Source organism: Taudactylus pleione, unplaced genomic scaffold, assembly GCF_031769625.1.
Source record: "Taudactylus pleione unplaced genomic scaffold, aTauple2 ptg000199l, whole genome shotgun sequence".
Lineage (NCBI taxonomy): Eukaryota > Metazoa > Chordata > Amphibia > Anura > Myobatrachidae > Taudactylus > Taudactylus pleione.
Genome location: NW_028284601.1, coordinates 1,753,694 through 1,780,007, shown reverse-complemented (window position 1 = coordinate 1,780,007; position 26,314 = coordinate 1,753,694). Strand labels below are relative to the sequence as shown.

General features: G+C 45.8%; 1 protein-coding gene across 1 annotated transcript in view; it reads right to left on the bottom strand.

The window, feature by feature from the left end:
- Positions 1-9,078, bottom strand: part of LRFN1 (leucine rich repeat and fibronectin type III domain containing 1) — a 196,964-nt gene extending 187,886 nt beyond the window's left edge. The window contains exon 1 of the mRNA XM_088477145.1: positions 8,808-9,078. The gene's annotated coding sequence lies outside the window, so the exon portion shown is untranslated. The remainder of the gene's footprint in view (positions 1-8,807) is intronic.
- Between the last annotated feature and the right edge of the window lie 17,236 nt (positions 9,079-26,314).

Genomic DNA, 26,314 nt, shown 5'->3' with positions numbered 1-26,314 from the left:
AGTAACACATCATATATTGGGGGCACACAACTATTAGACATTAGTAGCACAACATATACTGGGAGCATATTAATACAGTATTAGATACTGGAGCACATTACTACAGTATTAGATGCTGGGAGCACATTACTCTTAGATACTGGGAACACTTAGGGGTCTATTTACTAAGCAGTGTTAGGAGACAGAATGAAAAGTGATAAGAAAGTGATAAGGTGCCAGCCAATCAGCTCCCAACTGTCATTTTTCAAACACAGACTGTGAGATGGCAGTTGGGAGCTGATTGGCTGGCACCTTATCACTAACATCACTTTTCGCTCAGTCTAAAACTGCTTAGTAAATAGACCCCTTAGTATTGGATACTGGGAGCACATTACTATTAGATATAGCAAGCACTTTTGTATTACTGTAGGTACAAGAAGCACATTATTATTAGATACTGGGCGCACATTACTACAGCATTAAACACAGAGCATATTATTACTATACATATAATCATATTAGTCTTAGATACTGGGAGCACATTTCTATTAGATACAGCAAGTAATCTGGGAGGACATTAGTGTTAAATACTGGGAGCACATTACTATCAGTGCAGCTACAAGAAAAATATTACTATTACATTCTGATAGCACATTAGTATTAGATACTGGTAGCACATTACTATTAAATACTGGGAGCACGTTACTATTAGATACAAGAAGCACATTACTAATAGATACTGGCAGCCCATTACTATTAGATACAACAAGCATATTAGTATTTGATACTGGCAGCCCATTACTTTTAGATACTGGCAGCCCATTACTACTAGATACTGGGAGCACATTACTACTAGATACTGAAAGCACACTAGAAACTGGACGCCCATTACTGTTAGATACTAGAAGTACATTACTATAAGATACAGCAAGCACATTAGTATTACTGTAGAGTGTAGATACAAGAAGCATATTACTATTACATACAAAGAGCACATTACCATTAGATTCTGGGTCTGGGAGTACATTATAAAGTATTAAACACTGGGAGCACATTACTATTAGATACAGCATGCACATTAGTACTAGATACTAAGAGCACATTACTATTATATACAGCAAGCACATGACTATTATATACAGCAAGCACAATAGTCTGTGATACTGAGAGCACATTAGTATTAGATGCTGAGAACACATTGCTATTAGATACAGCAAGCACATTAGTATTAGAAATTGGTAGCACATTAGTAGTAAATACTGGGAGCACATTACTATTAGTTACAAGAAGCACATTACTAATAGATACTGAAAGCACACTAGAAACTGGACGCCCCTTAACTGTTAGATACTATAAGTACATTACTATAAAGGTACAGCAAGCACATTAGTATTATTGTTGATACAAGAAACATATTGCTATAAGATACTGGGATCACATTACTATTACTGAGGGTACAGCAAGCAAATTAGTATTAGATACTGTGAGACAATTAGTATTAGATACTAGGAGCACATTAGTATTAGATACAGTACATTAATATTAAATACTGGGGGGCAAATTAATATTAAATACTGTACTGCAAACACATTAGTATCATTGTAGATACAAGAAGCATTTTACTTTTACATACAAAGAGCACATTACCATTAGATTCTGGGTCTGGGAGTACATTATAAAGTAGTAAACACTGGGAGCATATTACTATTAGATACAGCATGCATATTAGTACTGTATTAGATACTGGGAGCACATTGCTATTAGATACAGCAAGCACATTAGAATTAGCTACTGGGAGCACATTACTATTAGATACAGCAAGCACATTAGTATTAGCTACTGGGAGCACATTACTATTAGATACAGCAAGCACATTAGTATTAGATACTGGGAGCACATTACTATTAGATACAGCAAGCACATTAGTATTAGCTACTGGGAGCACATTACTATTACATACAAAGAGCACATTACCATTAGATTCTGGGTCTGGGAGTACATTATAAAGTAGTAAACACTGGGAGCATATTACTATTAGATGCAGCAAGCACAATAGTCTGTGATACTGGGAGCACATTACTATTAGATACAGCAAGCACATTAGTATTAGCTACTGGGAGCACATTACTATTAGATACTAGGAGCACATTAGAATTAGCTACTGGGAGCACATTACTATTAGATACAGCAAGCACATTAGTATTAGCTACTGGGAGCACATTACTATTACATACAGCAAGCACATTAGTATTAGATACTAGGAGCACATTACTATTAGATACAGCAAGCACATTAGTATTAGCTACTGGGAGCACATTACTATTAGATACAGCAAGCACAATAGTCTGTGATACTGAGAGCACATTAGTATGAGATATGGAGAACACATTGCTATAAGATTCAGCAAGCACATTAGTATTAGAAACTGGTAGCACATTAGTAGTAAATACTGGGAGCACATTACTATTAGATAGTGCAAACACATTAGTATCACTGCAGATACAATAAGCATATTACTATTACATACTGACAGCACATTACTATAAGATACTGGGTCTGAGAACACAATACTACAGTATTAAACACTGGGAGCATATATCTATTAGATACAGCAAGCACATTAGTATTAGATACTAGGAGCACATTACTATTAGATACAGCATGCACAATAGTATTAAATACTGGGACTGGAGCACATTCTATAACTGTACATACTGGAAGCACATTACTATTAGATACAAGAAACACATTACTGCTAGATACTGGGAGCACATTACTATGAGATACAAGAAACACATTACTGCTAGATACTGGGAGCACATTAATATTAGATACAAGAAACACATTACTGCTAGATACTCGGAGCGGGAAGCAATTGGGAAGCTGACTGCCTACATACCGGCAGCCGGCTTCCCGACTGTCTTATCCCGGCATGGGTGAAATGCCGGGCGTCTAGATGTAGGCGCCCGCATTTCCCCGACGCCGGGAGACCGGCGCCCGGCATCACGATCAAAGTGATGCCGGGCGCCGCGAGCGGACAGCCGCTGCGGGGACTGTTAGGTTTAGGGCTCCCTGGGGGTACTTAGGGTTAGGCACCCCCCCGGGAGGGTTAGGGTTAGGCTAGGGGGAGGGAGGGTTAGGGTTAGGCACCCCCACGGGGGACTTAGGTTTAGGAAGCGGGGAAGGGGGTGGATAGGGTTAGGCACTTAGAGGGGGGATTAGGGTTCGGCACTTGGGGGGGAAGTTAGGGTTAGGCACCCCTAAGGAGGGTTAGGGTTAGGGGGGTTAGGTTAGGTTAGTCTATACTTACCTATCCACGATCGGGATTTCCAGCGCTGTCGGGCTTCCGCTGCTTCGAACTCTGCTCCTGTCGGGCTGCCGCTGACGGGAATTGAACCGCCGGCCTATATCATACCCATTCCCTGGGAGCACATTACTATTAGATACTGGGAGCACATTACTATTAGATACTGGGAGCACATTACTATTAGATACAAGAAACACATTACTGCTAAATACTGGGAACACATTTACTACCTATATTAGATACAAGAAGCACATTACTAATAGATTCAGCAAGCACATTAGTATTAGATACTAGGAGCACATTACTATTAGATACTGGGACCAAATTACTATTAGATTCAGCAAGCACATTAGTATTAGATACTAGGAGCACATTACTTTTAGATACTGGGACCAAATTACTATTAGATTCAGCAAGCACATTAGTATTAGATACTGGGAACACATTACTATTAGATACTGAGAGCATATTTACTATTAGATACTTGAAGTACATTACTATTTGATACTGGTAGTACATTACTATGGGATCTCTATAATCATCCACTAGAGGCTCACTACGACCAGACATTACCAGCCTACTAATATATAGGACATTATGGGATCACTGTGATCATACAAAAGGGGCTCAATACAACCAGACATTACCAGCCTACTGATATAGGATATTCTGGGCGCACTATGATCATGATGGTACACTAGGGGCTCACTACAACAAGACATTGCCAGGCTACTGATATAGGACATTATGGAATCACTATGATGATACACTAGGGGCTCAGAACAACCAGTCATTACCAGTCTACTGATATAGGACATTATGGAATCACTATGATCATACATTAGAGGCTCACTACAACAAGACATTACCAGTCTACTGATATAGGACATTATGGAATCACTATGATCATACACCAGGGGCTCATTACAACCAGACATTACCAGTCTACTGATATAGGACATTATGGAATCACTATGATGATACACTACGGGCTCACTACAACAAGACATTACCAACCTACTGATATAGGACATTATGGAATCACTATGATGATACACTACGGGCTCACTACAACAAGACATTGCCAGGCTACTGATATAGGACATTATGGAATCACTATGATGATACACTAGGGGCTCAGAACAACCAGTCATTACCAGTCTACTGATATAGGACATTATGGAATCACTATGATCATACATTAGAGGCTCACTACAACAAGACATTACCAGGCTACTGATATAGGACATTATGGAATCACTATGATGATACACCAGGGGCTCATTACAACCAGACATTACCAGTCTACTGATATAGGACATTATGGAATCACTATGATGATACACTACGGGCTCACTACAACAAGACATTACCAGCCTAATGATATAGGACATTATGGAATCACTATGATCATACACTAGGGGCTCACTACAACAAGACATTACTAGCCTACTGATATAGGACATTATGGAATCACTATGATCATACACTAGGGGCTCGCTACAACCAGACATTGCCAGACTACTGATATAGGACATTATGGAATCACTATGATCATACATTAGGGGCTCACTACAACAAGACATTACAAGCCTACTTATATAGGACATTATGGAATCACTATGATCATACACTAGGGGCTCAATACAACAAGACATTACCAGCCTACAGATATAGGACAGTATGGAATCACTATGATCATACACTAGGGGCTCACTACAACAAGACATTGCCAGACTACTGATATAGAACATTATGGAATCACTATGATCATACACTAGGGGCTCACTACAACAAGACATTACTAGCCTACTGATATAGGACAGTATGGAATCACTATGATCATACACTAGGGGCTCACTACAACATGACATTGCCAGACTACTGATATAGGACATTATGGAATCACTATGATCATACACTAGGGGCTCACTACAACAAGACATTGCCAGACTACTGATATAGGACATTATGGAATCACTATGATCATACACTAGGGGCTCACTACAACAAGACATTGCCAGACTACTGATATAGGACATTATGGAATCACTATGATCAAACACTAGGTGCTCACTACAACAAGACATTACCAGCCTACTGATATAGGACATTATGGAATCAGAATGATCATACACTAGGGGCTCACTACAACAAGACATTACTAGCCTACTGATATAGGACATTATGGAATCACTATGATCATGATGATACACTAGGGGCTCACTACAACCAGACATTACTAGCCTACTGATATAGGACATTATGGAATCACTATGATCATACACTAGGGGCTCACTACAACCAGACATTACTAGCCTACTGATATAGGACATTATGGAATCACTATGATCATACACTAGGGGCTCACTACAACCAGACATTACTAGCCAAGGGTGTGGTATAAAAGATAGACAATTAAAAGGTCGACAATGTCTAGATAGACACCAGATGTTAGATAGGCAATAGGTAATAGTCAGGGACAAAAGGTCGACACACTAAAGGTCGACCTGGAAGAAGGACGACATGTACAAATGGTCGACAGGGTCAAAATGTTAACATGAAAATGGTCGACACACCAGTGGTCAACACAAGATTTTTTTGATATCTAACCCTAATCTTCACCCTTACCCTAACCCTCCCCTTGTTGCCTAACACTAACCCTCCCTCCTGGTGCCGAACCCTAACCGTCAGGGTAGGTGCCTGACCTTAACCGTCCCTTCTAGTGCCTAACCCTAACCATCCCTCCTCGTGCCTAACCCTATACATCAGGGAAGGTGCCTAACCCTAACCCACCAGTAAGTTACTAACCCTAAAAAAAAAATGTTTCGACCATGTTAGTGTCGACCTTTTGACCCAGTCGACCATTTGAACCTGTCGGCCTTCTTTCACGCCAACCTTTAGTATGTCGACCTTTTGTCCCTGACGACCTATTGCCTGTCTAACATCTGGTGTCTAGCTAGACATTGTCGACCTTTTAACTGTCTATCTATAGTCCGGGGGCCACTAGCCTACTGATATACGGCATTATGGGTTCACTATAATCACACACTGGGAACTCACTATTATTAGATAATGGAAATGGAAAACTTTTACTTGTATCAGACATGAACAAACTAAAATAAAAACATAGCAGTTCACTATTATAAGAGACTGGGCAGTCATTAATATTATGCTACAAACTAGCAGCTGATTAGACACAATGCAGCCACCTCAGTCAGACAATCTGTGAGAGATCACTATGTTCAAACTTTTTGAAATCCCTGCCTTTTCCCTACTGCGTGACACTCCCTAGATTTAAATTCACTATTGTCATATGCTTAGAATTAATGTATCATTATCAGGGTTCTCATTTTCACAATGTGACCCTTGTGAGCCAACTACCTGTATATTGCTGAAATGCCTTCTTGTCAGATGACTAGAACACATCTTTATCAGACATTTATGATGTAATTCTAAGCAATCATGTAGGTGATAGAAACTGAAATATATTTCCGTCTTTTTCCACAATTTTAGTCTAGAGATCCAGGAAATAAGAGGACTGTAATAGCTGACTATTGGCTCCCCAAACAAGCAAGATGACTGACCATCTGTCACCAAATACACCGCTAAGATTTGTCTCACCGGTTCTCACATACACGCAAAAAAAACATAAGCAAATGTTGTGCAGGCACATATGATTATGCATATTGGCTATCACTATTTAGTACTATGATGCATTATGCGTTCACATTTTCTGCCAGTTTCCTACTATCCTGCTCACTAGTGACTATCACAAACCTTAAAGAGCTATAGACACATACATTGTATACATGGGTCAGTATTGTATTTGCAGCTACATGGAACAGCACAAGGTTAGGGCTATATAATTTATGCTGTGTACTAGGATATATTCTGCTGACATATTTCAACTATGTAGCATCTCTATCAGTGTCAGTCTGTGTGTGCTGATGACAACGATGGAAGCTGTATGATTTATGCAGCTGTCCTGTGGTAGGGATGGAAGAAGCACAGACTCTTTAATGTAGAGTGCTGATTAGTGATAAGATTGCAGGATTCATGTTGCTAGCATGTCACATGGGATGTACCATGGAAGTCAATGTCATGTCTAATGGCTGCAGCATGTATGCTGGCGACATGTTTTCCAACTGCACCATGCATGCCGTTGACATATTAAAAAGATGCTTTTTTGCAAGATATGAGTTAGTGACATGTCTCACAATGGCAGGATGTATGTTCCTTCTGTGTCTAAAGGTTATCGAATGTGTATTGCTTACATGTCAGAATGCACCATAAAGCTTTTTCAGGCATGTATGTTGATGCCATGCATCAGCACTTTAAAATGTATTATATGCCATTGACATATATTAAGACTGTAAGGTGTTTGCTCTTGACATGATGAACATTTTACTTTTTGGTTTGTATCATAAAGATGTTGAATGCTTGTCTGTAATTACATGTGCAGTGTCCAAAATCCAGATTAGCCTGTTTTATGGAATAACAGTTCAGCACCATGGACAGCAGCATAAGAGACAGCCACAGCATGCATGGACAAGGGCATTAGAGACAGCCACAGCGTGCAAGGACAGGGGCATTAGAGACAGCCACAGCATGCATGGACAGGGGCATTAGAGACAGCCTCAACATGCATGGACAGGGGCATTAGAGACAGCCACAATATGCATGGACAGGGGCAATAAAGACAGCCACAACATGCATGGACAGGGGCAGTAGAGACAGCCACAACATATAGGGATTCCAGAGACATCCAAAACAAGCCATGGACAGGGGCATGAGAGACAGCCACAACAAGCCATGGACAGGGGCATGAGAGACAGCCACAACAAGCCATGGACAGGGACATGAGAGACAGCCACAACAAGCCATGGACAGGGGCATGAGAGACAGCCACAACAAGCCATGGACAGGGACATGAGAGACAGCCACAACAAGCCATGGACAGGGACTTAATATACAGACCAACATGCATGGACAGGGGCATGAGAGACAGTCACAGCAATTAATGGAAAGGAATATCAGAGACGACCACAACATGCCATGGACAGGGGCACCAGAAAAATCCATAGAATTATATGGATAGGGGCATCAGAGACGGCCACAACATGCATGAACGGATGCATCAGAGACAGCCACAATATGCCATAGACAGGGCATCAGAGATACAGCCACAGCATGTCATGAACAGGGACATCGGAGACAGCCACAACATATCATGGACATGAGGAATCAGAGACAGCCACAGCAAGTCATGGACAGGGGTATCGGAGACCGCCACGACATGTCAGAATCATGGTAAGAAGGGAATGTCAAAGAAAGCCACAGCACCAACACAGACAGCAGCATGGTCTGAGACTACCCAATGTAGATCCAGAGACAGCAACTGCCTAGAAAGAGACAGCCAGGGAAGATCTAGAGTCATCATCCTCCGGGAGAGCCAGCTGCCAGCAGCAGTGGGGAGGGGAAGGTGGGCACTGCGGTGTGTGGCACAGGCTGCACCTACCTTCAGCTGGGCTTCCTCTGCGCCATGCCATCCACCTGGTGCCCGCCGGCCGCCCCTCCTGCAGCAGCCCCCGCCTCAGGAAACCAGCTGGCACTAAGGGGCATTCAAAGGGCAGAACCGGCCCCATCCATTTCTCCGGATCTCCGGCCCCCCCTCCTACACGGCACACAGCGCTATCCCGCGGCGCCCCGGCACTTAGCACTCCGTGGCTGCCCCCAGAGAGGCAGGAGATGGGCGCACATCCGACACCCGGGAGCCTCCTCGTCCAATCCCTCGCTCGGTGAGTCTGGCTGGTCGGGGCGGGGGAGGCTGGAGGTGACAGGGAGGGATGAAGAGGCTGGGAGGGTCCTGCTGGGGAGAGGAGGAGCCAGGCTCCAATCCTTAGCACTGCACCACGTACATATACTGTACATACATACATACAGTACATACATATATAGGGCTGCCATATACAGACACACGCCTGTAAATATTATATGTACACTCTGATAACTGTGTAACCCATAGACATACATACTCCATACTGATATTTACTTACAGAGAGTTACACATGAATACATTGTATCTACAAACAGATAACTAACACACACGTCCCATATTCAAATATACTTTCAGACAGTTACACATGGATACATTGTATCTACATACAGATACTTGCGTAACACACACAAATTCCATACTGATATATACTTCCGGATAGTTACACAATTGTATCTCCACACAGATAACTGTCACATGCACACACTCTCCATACTACTATATACTTACAGATAGTTATATAAAGATACATTGTATCTACACACAGATAACTGTGTAACATACACATACACAATCTATACTGATATATAATACAGATAGTTACACATGAATACATTTTATCTACACACAGATAATTGTGTAACACACATACATACATACATACATACACAGTGGCGTAACTTCATCCCAGTTGCCCAGAGGCAAGATAAGTGTTGGTGCCCCCTCCCCCCCCAAAAAAAAAAACAAAACTTCAAAGTGCTACAGGGGAAAAAACATTATAAATAAAAAACTCTCTCTCTCTCTCGTCCGACTATGGCCTCCAATGTGAGCAATTTAGCGTCTCTATACTGTACACAAGCAACGTCATCAACACACCCATACTATGTTACATCTGTGTCTGCTTAGCCAACCCCCTGTAGCTGCCTAGTAATGCCAAAAAAATCATTTTTTGTATACTGCATGTGCCTGTACTGCAGTGCTGCACGAAGCATGAACGGTGCAACTCTACCGCATTCACAGCCGAAAAACATTGCACAAGAAAAAAATAAACATGGCCCTCCGCAGGAGATAAAACATATACATTAGCCCCCATAGAAAAAAAATAAACACGTTGGCCCTCCGCAGGAGATAAAACATATACATTAGCCCCCATAGAAAAAAAATAAACACATTGGCTCACACAGAAAACAATAACACACATTGGCCCCCACAGAAAGCAAACGCATTGGCCCTCACAAGAAAAAAAACAAACACATTGACCAAAATAGGAAATAAAAAAAAGCCCCCACAGGAAAATATAAAATACATTACCCCCCACAGGAAAAAAAAATGAAACAAGCAAATTGGCCTGGAGAGTGCGGATAACTTATGTCCCTGGGTTGGGGGTGCTGTGTCTAGGGGGTTGAGGGGAGGTAGGATAGGGAGTGTATGTCCCTAGCTATTGGGGTGGGGGTGTCGTAGGGTGTATAGTGTATGTAACCGGGGCTGGGGGTGCGGTGGCCAGAGTACGTCTCTGAGGCCAGGGAGGGGGAGGGTACTGTATATAAAGGGGGCCGGGGGTAGGACGGGTTACAGGTATGTTTTGTAGGTGGGACTAATGGCTAGGGTGGGCCAGGGGGTAGGGTTGGTTAGCCTATTAGCCCTCAACAGAGCCAGCACTTGGTGCATAAGCTCCATACACTCCAAGGCCGCTGGGGGCAGGATTGGAGGAGTAGTGGGAAGCAGCGGGCAGGATAGGAGGAGTAGTGGGAAGCAGGGGGCAGGATAGGAGGAGTAGTGGGAAGCAGGGGGCAGGATGGCAGGAGTAGTGGGAAGCAGGGGGCAGGATGGCAGGAGTAGTGGGAAGCACTGCAGGGAGCAGGATAGGAGGAGTAGTATGAAGCACTGCGGGTGCCGGACTGTAGATAGACAGTAATTAGTTAGACAATGTCTAGATCGACCCCAGTTGTTAGACAGTCAATAGATCGACAGGTACAAAAGGTCGACAGGTACAAAAGGTCGACACACTAAAAGTCGACATGTAAGAATGTCGACAGGTACAAATGGTCGACATGTCAAAAGGCCGACGTGAAAATAGTCGACACAAAATTGATCGACATAACTTTTTTATATATTTTTTTAGGTTTAGGGTTAGGCACTTTAGATGAGCCAGTGTCCAATGTCATTCCCTACCATCCAACGTCATTCCCTACCCTCCAAGTGGGCATGGAGGGAGAACAAATCCATGTGGCGAGCGAAGCGAGCCACCGTGCCCGCAGCGTGGCGAGCGAAGCGAGCCCGCAAGGGGCCGAATGATATTTACACAAAAAACATTAAAAAAGTGTTGACCATTTTTATGTCGACCTTTTCCATGTCGACCTTTTAATCATGTCTACCATTTGTACCTGTCGACCTTCTTACATGTCGACCTTTAGCGTGTCGACCTTTTGTACTTGTCGACCTTTTGTACCTGTCGATCTATTGACTTTCTAACAACTGGGGTAGATCTAGACATTGTCTAACTAATTTTTGTCTATCTCTTATACCACACCCAGCACTGCAGGGGGTAGGATAGGAGGAGTAGTGGGAAGCAGGGGGCAGGATGGGAGGAGTAGTGGGAAGCACTGCAGGGAGCAGGATAGGAGGAGTAGTGGGAAGCACTGCAGGGGGCAGCATTGGAGGAGTAGTGGGAAGCACTACAGGGGGCAGGATAGGAGGAGTATTGGGAAGCAGGGTAGGAGGAGTAGTGGGAAGCACTGCAGGGAGCAGGATAGGAGTAGTGGGAAGCACTGCAGGGGTTCAGGATAGGAGTAGTGGGAAGCACTGCAGGGGTTCAGGATAGGAGTAATGGGAAGCACTGCAGGGGGCAAGATAGGAGGAGTAGTGTGAGGCACTGCAGGGGCAAGGACAGGAGGAGTAGTGGGAAGCACTGCAGGGGACAGGATAGGAGGAGTAGTGTGAAGCACTGCAGGGGTTCAGGATAGGAGGAGTAGTGGGAAGCAGGGGGCAGGATAGGAGGAGTAGTGGGAAGCACTGCAGGGGGCAGGATTGGAGAAGTAGTGGGAAGCACTGCAGGGGTTCAGGATAGGAGGAGTAGTGGGAAGCAGGGGGCAGGATAGGAGGAGTAGTGGGAAGCACTGCAGGGGGCATGATTGGAGAAGTAGTGGGAAGCACTGCAGGGGTTCAGGATAGGAGGAGTAGTGGGAAGCAGGGGGCAGGATAGGAGGAGTAGTGGGAAGCAGGGGGCAGGATAGGAGGATTAGTGGGAAGCACTGCAGGGGGCAGGATAGGAGGGTTAGTGGGAAGCAGGGGACAGGATAGGAGTAGTAGTGGGAAGCACTGCAGGGGGCAGGATAGGAGGAGTAGTGGGAAGCAGGGGGCAGGATGGGAGGAGTAGTGGGAAGCACTGCAGGGAGCAGGATAGGAGGAGTAGTGGGAAGCACTGCAGGGGGCAGCATTGGAGGAGTAGTGGGAAGCACTACAGGGGGCAGGATAGGAGGAGTATTGGGAAGCAGGGTAGGAGGAGTAGTGGGAAGCACTGCAGGGAGCAGGATAGGAGTAGTGGGAAGCACTGCAGGGGTTCAGGATAGGAGTAGTGGGAAGCACTGCAGGGGTTCAGGATAGGAGTAATGGGAAGCACTGCAGGGGGCAAGATAGGAGGAGTAGTGTGAGGCACTGCAGGGGCAAGGACAGGAGGAGTAGTGGGAAGCACTGCAGGGGACAGGATAGGAGGAGTAGTGTGAAGCACTGCAGGGGTTCAGGATAGGAGGAGTAGTGGGAAGCAGGGGGCAGGATAGGAGGAGTAGTGGGAAGCACTGCAGGGGGCAGGATTGGAGAAGTAGTGGGAAGCACTGCAGGGGTTCAGGATAGGAGGAGTAGTGGGAAGCAGGGGGCAGGATAGGAGGAGTAGTGGGAAGCACTGCAGGGGGCATGATTGGAGAAGTAGTGGGAAGCACTGCAGGGGTTCAGGATAGGAGGAGTAGTGGGAAGCAGGGGGCAGGATAGGAGGAGTAGTGGGAAGCAGGGGGCAGGATAGGAGGATTAGTGGGAAGCACTGCAGGGGGCAGGATAGGAGGGTTAGTGGGAAGCAGGGGACAGGATAGGAGTAGTAGTGGGAAGCACTGCAGGGGGCAGGATAGGAGGAGTAGTGGGAAGCAGGGGGCAGGATAGGAGGAGTAGTGGGAAGCACTGCAGGGAGCAGGATAGGAGGAGTAGTGGGAAGCACTGCAGGGGGCAGGATAGGAGGAGTAGTGGGAAGCACTGCAGGGAGCAGGATAGGAGGAGTAGTGGGAAGCACTGCAGGGGGCAGGATAGGAGGAGTAGTGGAAAGCAGGGTAGGAGGAGTAGTGGAAAGCACTGCATGGGGCAGGGTAGGGGGAGTAGTGGGAAGCAGGGGGCCGGATAGGGGGAGTAGTGGGAAGCACTGCAGGGAGCAGGATAGGAGTAGTGGGAAGCAGGGTTTCAGGATAGGAGTAGTGGGAAGCAGCGGTTCAGGATAGGAGTAGTGGAAAGCACTGCATGGGGCAGGGTAGGAGGAGTAGTGGGAAGCAGGGGGCCGGATAGGGGGAGTAGTGGGAAGCACTGCAGGGAGCAGGATTGGAGTAGTGGGAAGCAGGGGTTCAGGATAGGAGTAGTGGGAAGCACTGCAGGGGGCAGGATAGGAGGAGTAGTGGGAAGCAGGGGGCAGGATAGGAGGAGTAGTGGGAAGCACTGCAGGGGAAAGATAGGAGGAGTAGTGGGAAGCACTGCAGGGGGCAGGATAGGAGGAGAAGTGGGAAGCACTGCAGGGGGCAGGATAGGAGGAGTAGTGGGAAGCACTGCAGGGGGCAGGATAGGAGGAGTAGTGGGAAGCACTGCAGGGGGCAGGATAGGAGGAGTAGTGGGAAGCAGGGGTCAGGATAGGAGGAGTAGTGGGAAGCACTGCAGGGGGCAGGATAGGAGGAGTAGTGGGAAGCAGGGGACAGGAGTAGTAATGAGAAGGGACTCGCCAGGAAGAAGTACTCTATGCAGATCACAGGTCCTGGCCAGTGGTTCACTGCTCTCTTCCTGGGAGAAGTGAGTGCATGTGAGCACCAGGGAGACTGCGCCGACTGCCGGGGAACTAGCTGCTAACACAACGTGCCACTACTCTGTATTTGGCTGGCGTCGTGATGGTGCACAGTCACACTGCACAGGCGGCGGAGATTACGGGAAGGGGAGGGAGAGGTGACACAGAGGCAGGGGGTGGAAATTGCCTGTCAGCGGAGGTGATGGGAGGGGACACAGGAGCTGGGAGTTTCCAGTATGTGTTTCGCAGCGGAACGCATATTCTGGCAGCGCAGCAGCCGGCACTTGTACTGCAGACACATGAACCTGCCTGGGCTGACAGGCAGTGGCAACCGTTCCGGCAGATTCATGATCGGCACAGAGCTCAGCCTTGGCGGCACCTCTGTGACAGCACTGCCAGCAGGACATGGAACTGGGGACAATGGAGCAGCGGAGGTGCCCCCTTCAGGGCTGGTGCCCGGCAGCAGCTGACTCCATTGTCTCCCACAGTTCCCACACTGTACATACATACATACATACATACATACATACATAATCTATACTGATATATGCTTACAGATTTAACACATGGATACATTGTATCTACACAGATAACTGTGTAACACACACATAAACTCTCCAAACAAATTATATATACTTAAAGATAGTTACACATGGATACATTGTATCTATTGTGACACAGTTAGGTTAGGGGGTCCCTCTCCTGGGTAGAGGACTCCTTCCTTTCACACACAGCAGCTGGGAAACAGTACGCCAGACTGGATGCAAGTACAAGCTGGTCGGCGCCAGTCTTTATTGTGCAATGTCAGAAATAACACAAAGAAAACATAAACGTAAATCCTAGCCCTGTCGGGGCACTAACTTCACAGGTAGTTCCCTCACTACCAGAACCTGGCAGGGCCTAATGCCCTCACCAACAACAAAAGCACAGCACAACACTTACAGTTAGGTTTTCAAGTGTCTCTGAGCAAACTCCCTGTCTGCTCTCCCAGGTGAGACAATCAGCCCTAAACAAATTAGGCTTATATTGGCCACTCTCAGGTGAAAACTAACAAGCCTGTTACCAGGCTGCGAGAACCAAAACCTGGAGTGGCCGTGGGTGGAGCCCTCCCTCTCCTCTCACCCACAACACCCAGGTCCCAAACCGGCTTTTCAAAAAGCCGAAACTCAAGCCTGCTACACTGCAGACTTTCTCCTGGGGGTTTAAAACACATAAGACAGGAATCTGGGACAAATGTACCTGCCACAGACCACTTTACCAGTGATCCTATCACATATCCCCCCCTTTGTTTCGACCTGTGGGGCGGAACAACTGAAGCCCCCAAACAATGAACGCATGACAACGCGTCAGCATTGGCCAGCTGGCTTCCTGGCCTGTGTTCCACTGAAAATTTAAAAGTTTGTAACGCCAAGAACCATCTTGTAATTCTCGCATTACTGTCCTTATTTTCAGACATCCACTTCAGAGGGGCATGGTCAGTGATCAATTTGAACTTTCTTCCGACCAAGTAGTACCTGAGAGCCTCTAACGCCCACTTTATGGCCAATGCCTCCTTCTCCACTGTGGCTTAGTTTCTCTCATGTACATTCAACTTTCTGCTAAGATAGAAAATAGGGTGTTCCTCACCCTCCTTGTTCTGGGACAGGATCGCTCCTATACCTACTTCTGATGCATCGGTTTGTACTATGAATTCCCTTTCAAAATTAGGAGTCATCAGGACTGGTTGGGAACACAATGCTACTTTCAACTCCTGAAAAGCTTTCTCTGCCTCAGGACTCCATTCTACCATGACTTTTTGTTTGCCTTTGGTCAGGTCAGTCAGTGGGACTGCCATGGTGGCAAAGTTGGGTATAAACCTCCTGTAGTACCCCGTAATTCCCAAGAAGGCTCTCACCTGCTTCTTATTCAAAGGCCGTGGCCAGTTTTGTATGGCATCAACTTTATTGAGCTGAGGCTTTATCAGGCCTCTGCCAATGGTGTATCCCAGATATTTTACTTCCTCCATGCCTAGACAACACTTTTTTGGGTTGGCTGTCAAACCTGCCTTATAGATGGAGTCCAACACTGCTTGTACCCTGGGTAAGTGAGACTGCCAATCAGGACTATGAACGACCACGTCATCCAGATAAGCAGCCGCATACCATCTATGGGGCCTTAGAATCCTGTCCATCATTCTTTGGAAGGTAGCAGGTGCCCCATGTAGCCCGAAGGGCAACATCTTGTACTGAAACAAGCCCTCTGGCGATGAAAAAGCTGTCTTTTGTTTGGCGCTCTTGGTTACTTGCCAATACCCTTTGGTTAGGTCAAGAGTGGTTAAATACCTTGCCGTCCCTAGTCTCTCAATCAGTTCATCCACTCTTGGCATCGGGTAGGCATCGAATTTTGAAACACTGTTCAACTTTCGGAAGTCATTGCAGAAACGTACACTCCCGTCGGGCTTTGGAATCAACACAATGGGACTTGACCATTCACTATGTGATTCTTCAATAACCCCTAACTCTAGCATATTTTTAATTTCTTTCGACGCCGATTCTCTTTGTGCTTCTGGTAACCTATAGGGCTTTAGATTAACTTTAACTCCTGGGTCAGTGATGATGTCATGTTTAATGACCGAGGTTTTCCCAGGTACGTCAGAGAACAGCACCCTATTTCTAATCAGAAACTCCTTGACCTCTTGTTGTTGAATTGCCGACAGGGTTTTTGCCACTGTCACTTCGGGAACTAAGGGCCCTGGACTTACTGGAGGGTCTCGGACAGCCGACAGTACCGTTCTATCTTTCCAGGGCTTTAACAGATTTATATGGTATATCTGTTCCGGCTTTCTTTTCCCCGGCTGGTAAACTTTGTAATTGACCTGCCCCACTCTTTCTAAGATTTCAAAGGGCCCTTGCCATTTAGCCAAAAGTTTATTTTCCACAGTGGGAACCAATACCAACACTCTGTCCCCAGGAGCAAAGCTGCGTAACCGAGCATTGCGGTTGTATACCCTCTGCTGTGCCTGTTGAGCCTGTTCCAGGTGCTCTCTCACTATCAGCACTACTGCAGCAATTCTCTCCTGCATTTGAGAAACATACTCAATCACCATTTTGTAAGGACTAGACTGCCCCTCCCATGTCTCTTTGGCAATGTCTAGTAACCCCCTTGGGTGTCTCCCATACAACAAGTCGAAGGGTGAAAACCCGGTGGAGGACTGGGGAACTTCTCTTATGGCCAACAATAAATACGGCAATAAGTAGTCCCAATCCCTACCATCCTTGTCGACCACTTTCCTAAGCATGTGTTTTAACGTCTTGTTAAACCTCTCGACCAGCCCATCGGTTTGGGGGTGATAAACCGAAGTTCTTAACTGTTCGATTTTGAACAGGCGGCATAACTCTTTCATGACTTTGGACATAAACGGTGTACCCTGGACAGTTAGTATCTCCTTAGGTATACCCAGCCTGCTAAAGACATGAACTAGCTCTCTGGCAATGGTCTTGGTTGACGTATTGCGCAACGGGGTCGCTTCCGGGTACCTGGTAGCGTAATCCATTATGACCAGAATATACTGGTGTCCCCTGGCAGACTTCATTAAGGGTCCAACCAAATCCATCGCTATTCTTTCAAACGGCACCTCTATAATAGGCAATGGAACTAGTGGACCCTTAAAATGTGGCCTGGGAGCATGATACTGACACTCAGGGCAGGATGCGCAAAAGTCAGACACCTCTTTATGAAGCCCGGGCCAGAAAAACCTCTGCATTATTCGCTCAGTGGTTTTATCTACCCCTAGATGGCCTGCCGTTATATGACCATGGGCCAGATCCAACACTGTTCTTCTGTAGGCTTTGGGAACTATTAGTTGTTCCACAATATCTTCCCCCTTCTTAGTCACCTGATATAATAAATCCTGACACATGTCCATGTGGGGATAGGACAAAGTACTATCAGGGTCTACGGGTTTAGCATCAACTACTTTTACATTCTCCCTGGCTTTTACCAAAGTAGGGTCATTCAACTGCTCCACGGCAAAGACCTCTCTTCTGACCTCTAAATCAGGCAGATGATCACTTGGCCCAACAACACTTCCCACCTCAATGGGAGGCACATCAGTTGGCGGGCCACCGTCACGTTCCGCATTCTCTAGCTCGCCAACCATAGTAGAAAAAGGGAATAACTCTGACTCAGAAGAAACTCCCTCCTCCACTACATCGACAACCTTCTCAAATGGATCGGAGTTGTTCACCTCTGGAACAAAACGGCTTTCCCACAACTTCCAGAAGTGAGCAAAGTCTCTCCCCAATATTGCATCGTACACCAGACCATGCACCAAACCCACAGAAACTATAGCAGAGCCACATGGTGTCTCGATGTTCACCTCGGCCGTAACATAATATCGAGTATCCCCATGTATGCAGGTCACACCCACAGTTTTCCCTGTATGCCTCAAGGGGTTCACCAGCTCAGCTTTTATAAGTGTCACCAAGCTACCAGAGTCTAACAGTGCCTCTACTCGGTTGCCATCTACAGTGAGTACACACATGTGCTTATCAGTCTCAGCCTGCCGGTCAGCCGTACAGGTTGTCTGTGCAAAGAAAGACCCCCTGCGGTAGACATGAGCAGTATCACATTGCATAGGTTCAGTTGTAAGTGAACAATTAGCGGCAATATGGCCAAAGCCACCACATCGGAAACACTGAGTCATATTAATGTCTAGTCGTTTACGGGGCAAGAACCTTCCTGGCCTGGCAGGCCTGTCTCCAGGTTCTACACCCTCAGTCTTAGGTACATTCCACCGCCCAGCACCCTTCTCCCCTGGAACAATCTTACCAGTGTCTGTGGGAGTTCGCCGGTGCGCCATCGGGGCTCGGTGGGGCATACTCATCAGCTCCTCAGCCACCACGTACCTCTCCACCAGCTCGACCAACTGGTCTGCGGACTTAGGGTCTGCATGGCTCACCCACTTGCGCAGAGTCACAGGTAATGATCGCAGGTACCGGTCCATCACGACCCTTTCCACGATCTGTGGTCCCGTCAGCGTCTCGGGCTGTAGCCATTTTGAGGACAGATGGATGAGGTCATGCATCTGTGAACGTGGAGGCTTGTCCCTATGGAACTCCCAGCGGTGGACCCGTTGGGCACGAACAAAGGTGGTGACTCCCAAGCAAGTTAGGATCTCCTGTTTTAGTTTTTTATAGTCCTTGGCATCAGCCAGGCATAAGTCAAAATATGCTTTTTGTGGCTCCCCAGACAAAAAAGGTGCCACCAGACTTGCCCACTGCTCCTTGGGCCAACTCTCCCTTTCGGCCGTTCTTTCAAATGCGGCGAGATAGGCCTCCACATCATCGCCCGAAGTCATCTTTTGAAGGAAGTGACTGGCTCGTACGGAGTGAGTGGGGGTGGGAGGACCAGTAGCAACATCTCTGGGCCGGGCGACCAGGTGCTGTATCACCTCTCTTATGGCCTGGCTGTTTTCCGCTAAGGCCTGGCGGGTTTCCTCAATGGAGACCTGTTGAAGTCTGTTAGTCTAGTGCTGAGCTGCTGTAGCTTCCTGCTGAGCCCTGGTAGATTCCTGCTGAGCTTCTGTAGCTTGGAGCAAGGCCTTAATAATGTCCTCCATTTTGTCCTGGGGTGTAGGTTGGAAGCTGAACCTTGCCTCTCTGAGCATTGGCTGACGCCTCCTCTATGGGACTCCAAGGACACAGTGTTATTTCCACACTCACAAATTGGGTGTCTGTCCCTTTAATTTTTAAATGGAAAGTTTTCCTCTTGCTGCAACTTTAGTGTGTGTGGTTGCCCGTATTCTCCACCATATTGTGACACAGTTAGGTTAGGGGGTCCCTCTCCTGGGTAGAGGACTCCTTCCTTTCACACAGCAGCTGGGAAACAGTACGCCAGACTGGATGCAAGTACAAGCTGGTCGGCGCCAGTCTTTATTGTGCAATGTCAGAAATAACACAAAGAAAACATAAACGTAGATCCTAGCCCTGTCGGGGCACTAACTTCACAGGTAGTTCCCTCACTACCAGAACCTGGCAGGGCCTAATGCCCTCACCAACAACAAAAGCACAGCACAACACTTACAGTTAGGTTTTCAAGTGTCTCTGAGCAAACTCCCTGTCTGCTCTCCCAGGTGAGACAATCAGCCCTAAACAAACTAGGCTTATATTGGCCACTCTCAGGTGAAAACTAACAAGCCTGTTACCAGGCTGCGAGAACCAAAACCTGGAGTGGCCGTGGATGGAGCCCTCCCTCTCCTCTCACCCACAAACCCCAGGTCCCAAACCGGCTTTTCAAAAAGCCGAAACTCAAGCCTGCTACACTGCAGACTTTCTCCTGGGGGTTTAAAACACAAAAGACAGGAATCTGGGACAAATGTACCTGCCACAGACCACTTTACCAGTGATCCTATCACACTATACAAAGTTAACTGTGTAACACACACACATATACATACATACATACATACCATGTTTCCCCGATAATAAGACCTACCCTGAAAATAAGCCCTACCCTTACTTTTGTAACCCGGTCCAAAATAAGCCCTACCCCGAAAATAAGACCTACCAAGATCCCATTTTGAGCTGGGAACGCTTCAGAGGCCAGCGTTCCCAGTCATGCAGTGCGCGGGTGACATCATGACGTCACCCACGCGCTGAGGATCCTGTGCAGCCGCACCTGCTGGATCATGTTAGATCCAGTCAGCGCGCAAGCGACAGGGACATCCCGGACGGCGGCGAGTCAGGTAAGTACTGGTGGGTGGGGGATCAATTAAAGAGGGGCTTGCACTACAATAAGGGAGGCTGCATAAGGGACACTGCTACAGGGGGGCCTGCATAAGGGGCACTTCTACAAAGGAGTCTGCATAAGGGGCACCACTGTCAATGTTAATTAAAATTAGACCTACCCCGAAAATAAGCCCTATGGTGTTTTTTTTAACAAAAAAAAAAATAAGACAGTGTCTTATTATCGGGGAAACACAGTACATACATACATAATCTATGCTGATATATACTTACAGATATTAACACATGGATACATTATATCTACACACAAATAACTGTATAACACACACATACACAATCTATACTGATATATACTTACAGATAGTTAGACATGGATACATTGGGGTAAATTTACTAAGGTTCGAGTTTGGTTGAGAATCCAATCTTGGGTGAGTTTAGGCATGTTTTTCATCTCGCAAATTTACTAAAGACAAACTCGGGGTGAGTTTGGGAGAGATTTCTAATTTTCACTGAAAAACTCGGGTGAGACTGCAAACTTGATTAAACTCACCATTGGCCAAACTCTGAAGTACTTTTCATGAAAAAGATATAACTCAGGAATTTACTGAGTAACGAGATTACAATCTCGTGTGTATTTGTAGCAAACTCGCAGCTAATTCGAAGTTTCAAATAGACCTCCTGAGCTGCGACTTTGACAGAAACATACATAGATCAGTGTGATTTGTGTATGTTTCTGCATGGTCACCTTCTCTAAAGTGTTAATTTAAAAAAAAATGATGTAGGATCCCACCCCCAAAAAAGCAAAACAGCCCCGGGCTGCTCAGCCAGTCCTTGTTCCTAAAAATAGGCGGTAAAAATTAATAGGGTCCCCCGTATTTTAGGAACCAGCACCTGGCTGCTGAGCCAGTCCTGGTTTTAAACATATGTGTGGAAAAATTGCGTAGGAATCCCCCTATATTTAAAACCAGCACCAGGCTCAAATCCGGCTGGGGTGTAATGCCACAGCCAGGGAACCCTATCACCGGGTGTAGTTCCACAATTGCCAAAGGGCAGGCATGCTGTCACCTGTAGTTCCATGGTAAAAAAAATAGTTTATTACTATTTAAAATACTATTACCCCAGTACCCACAGCCCAGGGGTGTGTGGAAGAGCCCCGGGCTTCAGCCTAAGCCTGGGGTGTCAGGAGAGGGGGGACCCCTTTATTGGAGGAGTCCCCACCTCTCCCTGAGATTCCTGGCTTGGGCTGACCAGCTTGGGGCGCAAATACTTTGGCTGGGGTGACCCTGTAATAGGGTCCCCTGGCTGTGGCATTAAACCCCAGCCGGATTTGAGCCTGGTGCTGGTTTTAAATACAGGGGGACCCCTACATAATTTTTAGCCCCCTATATTTAAAACCAGGACTGGCTCAGCAGCCAGGTGCTGGTTCCTAAAATACCCCCGTATTTTTAGGAACCAGGTCTAGCTGAGCAGCCTGCGGCTGGTTATGCTTTTGGGGGGGGACCCTACGTCATTAAAAAAAAAAAATGAACCCATTTTTTACAGGTATATCACAAGCAATCTTCACATATCTCACTGATATGTGCAGGCTGCTTGTTTGGGAGAGTTAGGCAGAGAGAAGACACTGCAATCTCAGGTGAGTAATCTCCTTTAAAACTTGCTTCTCGGGAGAGAAATCTTGATCTGCTTCACCATCGGCCAACTCACTTCTTAGGTAAATTTCTGAGTTCCAGAAGCATGAAATCACCCGTGTTTCAGCGATGCTAATCGAGTTGAAAAAAAAAAAAAATTCGATCAGACTCGATTCTTTGTAAATTTAACCCATCGTATCTACACACAGATAATTGTGTGACACACACACATCCCATACTAAAATATACTTAGATAGTTACACATGAATACATTGTATCTACATACTGTACAAATACACACATATACACTCTCCATACTAATATATACTTACATATAGTTACACATGGATACTGTCAGGATTTGGCCTGGGATCGGCCATTACTCACCGCGGAGCTGGCTTCCACTGATCAGTTATGGGCGCAGCCATGTTGTCTTTCTCACATGACCAGACTTTCCTCCAATTGTAGCCTTGCAGTCTATCAGTTGACTGTCTCATCCAATGACCAGCTACCTAAGGGTATAAAGCAGGACACCAGGAACAGGAAGTTGCCTGAACAACTTTTCTATTTCAAGTTGATACTTCACTGTAGTGCTGTTCCAAGCTCCACGCTGTTCTTATCGCCAGTGCTCTTTCACTAGACTCTGCTGATATTCTCTAGTGTGCTTTTCATCAGTCTCAGCTGATATTCTCTAGTGTGCTTTTCATCAGTCTCAGCTGATTTTCTCTAGTGCAGTGGTTCTCAAACTCGGTCCTCAGGACCCCACACAGTTCACTTTTTCCAAGTCACCCAGCAGGTGCACAGGTGTATTCTATACTCACTGACATGTTTTAAAAGATCAACAGGTGCAGCTAATTATTTCACTAGTAATTATGTGTAAGGAGACCTGCAAAACATGCACTGTTTGGGGTCCTGGGGACCGAGTTTGAGAACCTGTGCTCTAGTGTGTTTCTCATCAGTCTCAGCTGATATTCTCTAGTGTGCTTTTCATCAGTCTGAGCTGATATTCTCTAGTGATAATTGCATTGATAATCTCCAGTGATATTCATCATCGGTCACTATCGATATTCTCCAGTGATAACCAACATCGGTCTCAACCGATATTCTCCAGTGATAACCAACATCAGTGTCACCCAATATTCTCCAGTGATAACCAACATCAGTCTTAACCGATATTCTCCAGTGTTAATTACATCGGTCCCTACCGATATCGTCCTGTAATACCTGACTTTGGTCCTTACTGCTATTTTCAGTGAAACCATACATCACTTGATACCACTATATCACATGGGTTCCCATCGATTACTTCATGTGATACCACAATATCGGGTTTCATTCTAGCCACTCAGTTACCATCTGCTTTGCTAGAACCCGGGTACCAGACCAGGGGGCTGCGAAGACCAAATCCCAATTGGAAGGGTCACTGGTGGAAACCATTAGCGAGTTAGACCCCGCATCTCTGGTCAGGTCTCGTCAACACCTGGAATTAGCCGTTGAGGAAGACCTACATTCTTCCTATTTGTTTGCTGCTCCCTCCTTACCCTGTGGACCTGGCTCTCAGTCCTCCGACTGAAGATCTCAAGGGCCAAGTCGTGACAGATACATTGTATCTACACACAGATAACTGTGTAACACACACACACACACACACAATATATACTGATATATACTTACAGATAGTTACACATGGATAAATTGTATCTACACACAGATAATTGTGTAATACACACACATACACACACTCCTTACTGGGCCTGATTTAGTAAGGATCGCTATTGCTATATCTATACGTCCAAAAACACAAATATAGAATATGTGAATTTGTTTCTATTAGACTTATTTACTAAACTAAATTTGCAGGATATCCCCCCAAAACACCCTTTTTCGGGTATATACAGCTATGCGTTAGTCACAAATAAGATAGTGACCTGTATAATGCAATTAGTATGAGGCTCAGAGTCCTCCTTATGGAGACGAAAGCTATCAAATGTAGGGTGGGGAGCCCTCCTGATACCCCAGTTAGAGAGGAAAACCACCTGATGTTGGGACTTTGAGGACTGAGGGCCTGATCCAGAGCCGCTCGTTCGCTCCAAGCGATGTTTGCCCAACTGCGCATGCATACGGATCGTAATACGCATGCGCGAACCAGTCAGTGCGGCCGAAAATCGTTTGTTTGCTAAATAGCGAATGGCTGCTAATATGAGTGACAGGAGGAGGCGTATGTGGGTGGTAACAGGGGAAGGTGCTTGAAAACGGGGAGTGGAGATCAGAACGCAGGCGTGCTTAAAGGTCAAAACGGGCGTTTTATGGGTGTGCATAATTAATACAGCAGCATCACTGACCACGTCACTGGGTTATTTTATAGCCAGAACTGCTCGCAAATTTGTGGTAGCAAAAACCAACCACAAGAATAGCGAGCAGTTCATACGCTGGCCGATGTACTCGATTAATCTAATAAATAGCGGACATGACGTAGGATGCGAGCGGCCAGGGGGCGTATTTTTCCAAAAAATGACGGCAAGTTTGGTTCGCTCGTTCAGACATAGAGGCGTGAACAGACCGCAAAGAGCGAACGGTTCATTTGAATAGCCACCCCTATTTTCTGGATGAGCGAGCGCTAATTGCGTCCGGCTCTGAATCAGGCCCTGAGTTTGATTCAAGTGCAAAGTGGGAGGACAAGTTGCAAACAAGCTAAATAAGGTTCTGGGGCCCTCATTCAGAGCCGCTCGTAAGTGGCCGTACGCTCGTAGTCATCCGATGTTGTAAAACCACGCATGCATCTGTGTAACAGTGCGCATGTGCGTATGGCTGATTGCGATAATTTTTCCAGTCGTTCGTCGAATAGTGAACAGGAAGTAACATATCAAATGTGATTGACAGAACTGTCCGTTTTGGGGCGGTGACGGGGGTGGAGATGGCAGGCGTGTCGAGGCGTTTTTGGGGCGTACATAATTATCTGATGCGAATGGCCAATGTGAACGGAAAAAGTGATACGTCACTGACTGATCTCCTTTCCATTAAAACTTCTCGCTCAGCTTGTGGTCTGCCTCGGGATGGTCTCTTCGTCCTTCCCGAGGCACATCGATGCTCTTTCGATTTATCAATTGATGCCACAAAAACAATCAGTGTTGAATTTTAAAAATGCTTGTAAGGTGTTTAGCAAATAGCTTTTTTTTTGTAGCAAAAAACCGTACGCAGGTGAACTACTCAGCTGCTAATTTCTGGGTTATACAATCAATTAGCTTACAAAAGTATTTAAAAATTGCGTGTTTTTGCCACATTTGTTTTTTTAATTTTTTAGGGCAACAATATTGTATGCATGTTTGTTCTTTTTCTTCATTTTTTAGGGGCAAAGAAAACAATCGTCCTTTTGTTTTTTGCTAAGTGTTAATTAAAACTCATAAATTGTTTTTAACCCTTGGCTTTTTTTTGCCAAAATAATGTTTAGATTTCCGTTGTATTGTTTGTAATTTTGTTTGCGTGATTACCTTTTAACCAGTTTTTTTTTAAACTACCAATAGAATTGTGCAGATTTTAAACAGTATTTTTTTTTTGACACATTTTTTTTTATTTTTGTGTTTTTTCAAAAATAAAATCTGGATAACGTAAAAACAATAAACAAAATATTTTAGAAACACACAAACAAAAAAAGTGTCATTTGAAAAACACAAACAAACAAATTTTAAAAACAATTCACAAGAAAGGAGAGGGAGGTTTTGGCCATTAAGGAATATGGGGCAAACACAGAGAAGGATGTTGTGTCCTCTGGACTAGGCATAGGGCTAGGCACATTTGGAGGGATGGCTGTTGTTGTGCCCGAGGTGGAGGGTCCTGATGTTCCGGCAGGAAGGGAGGCTGGCTCCAACATCT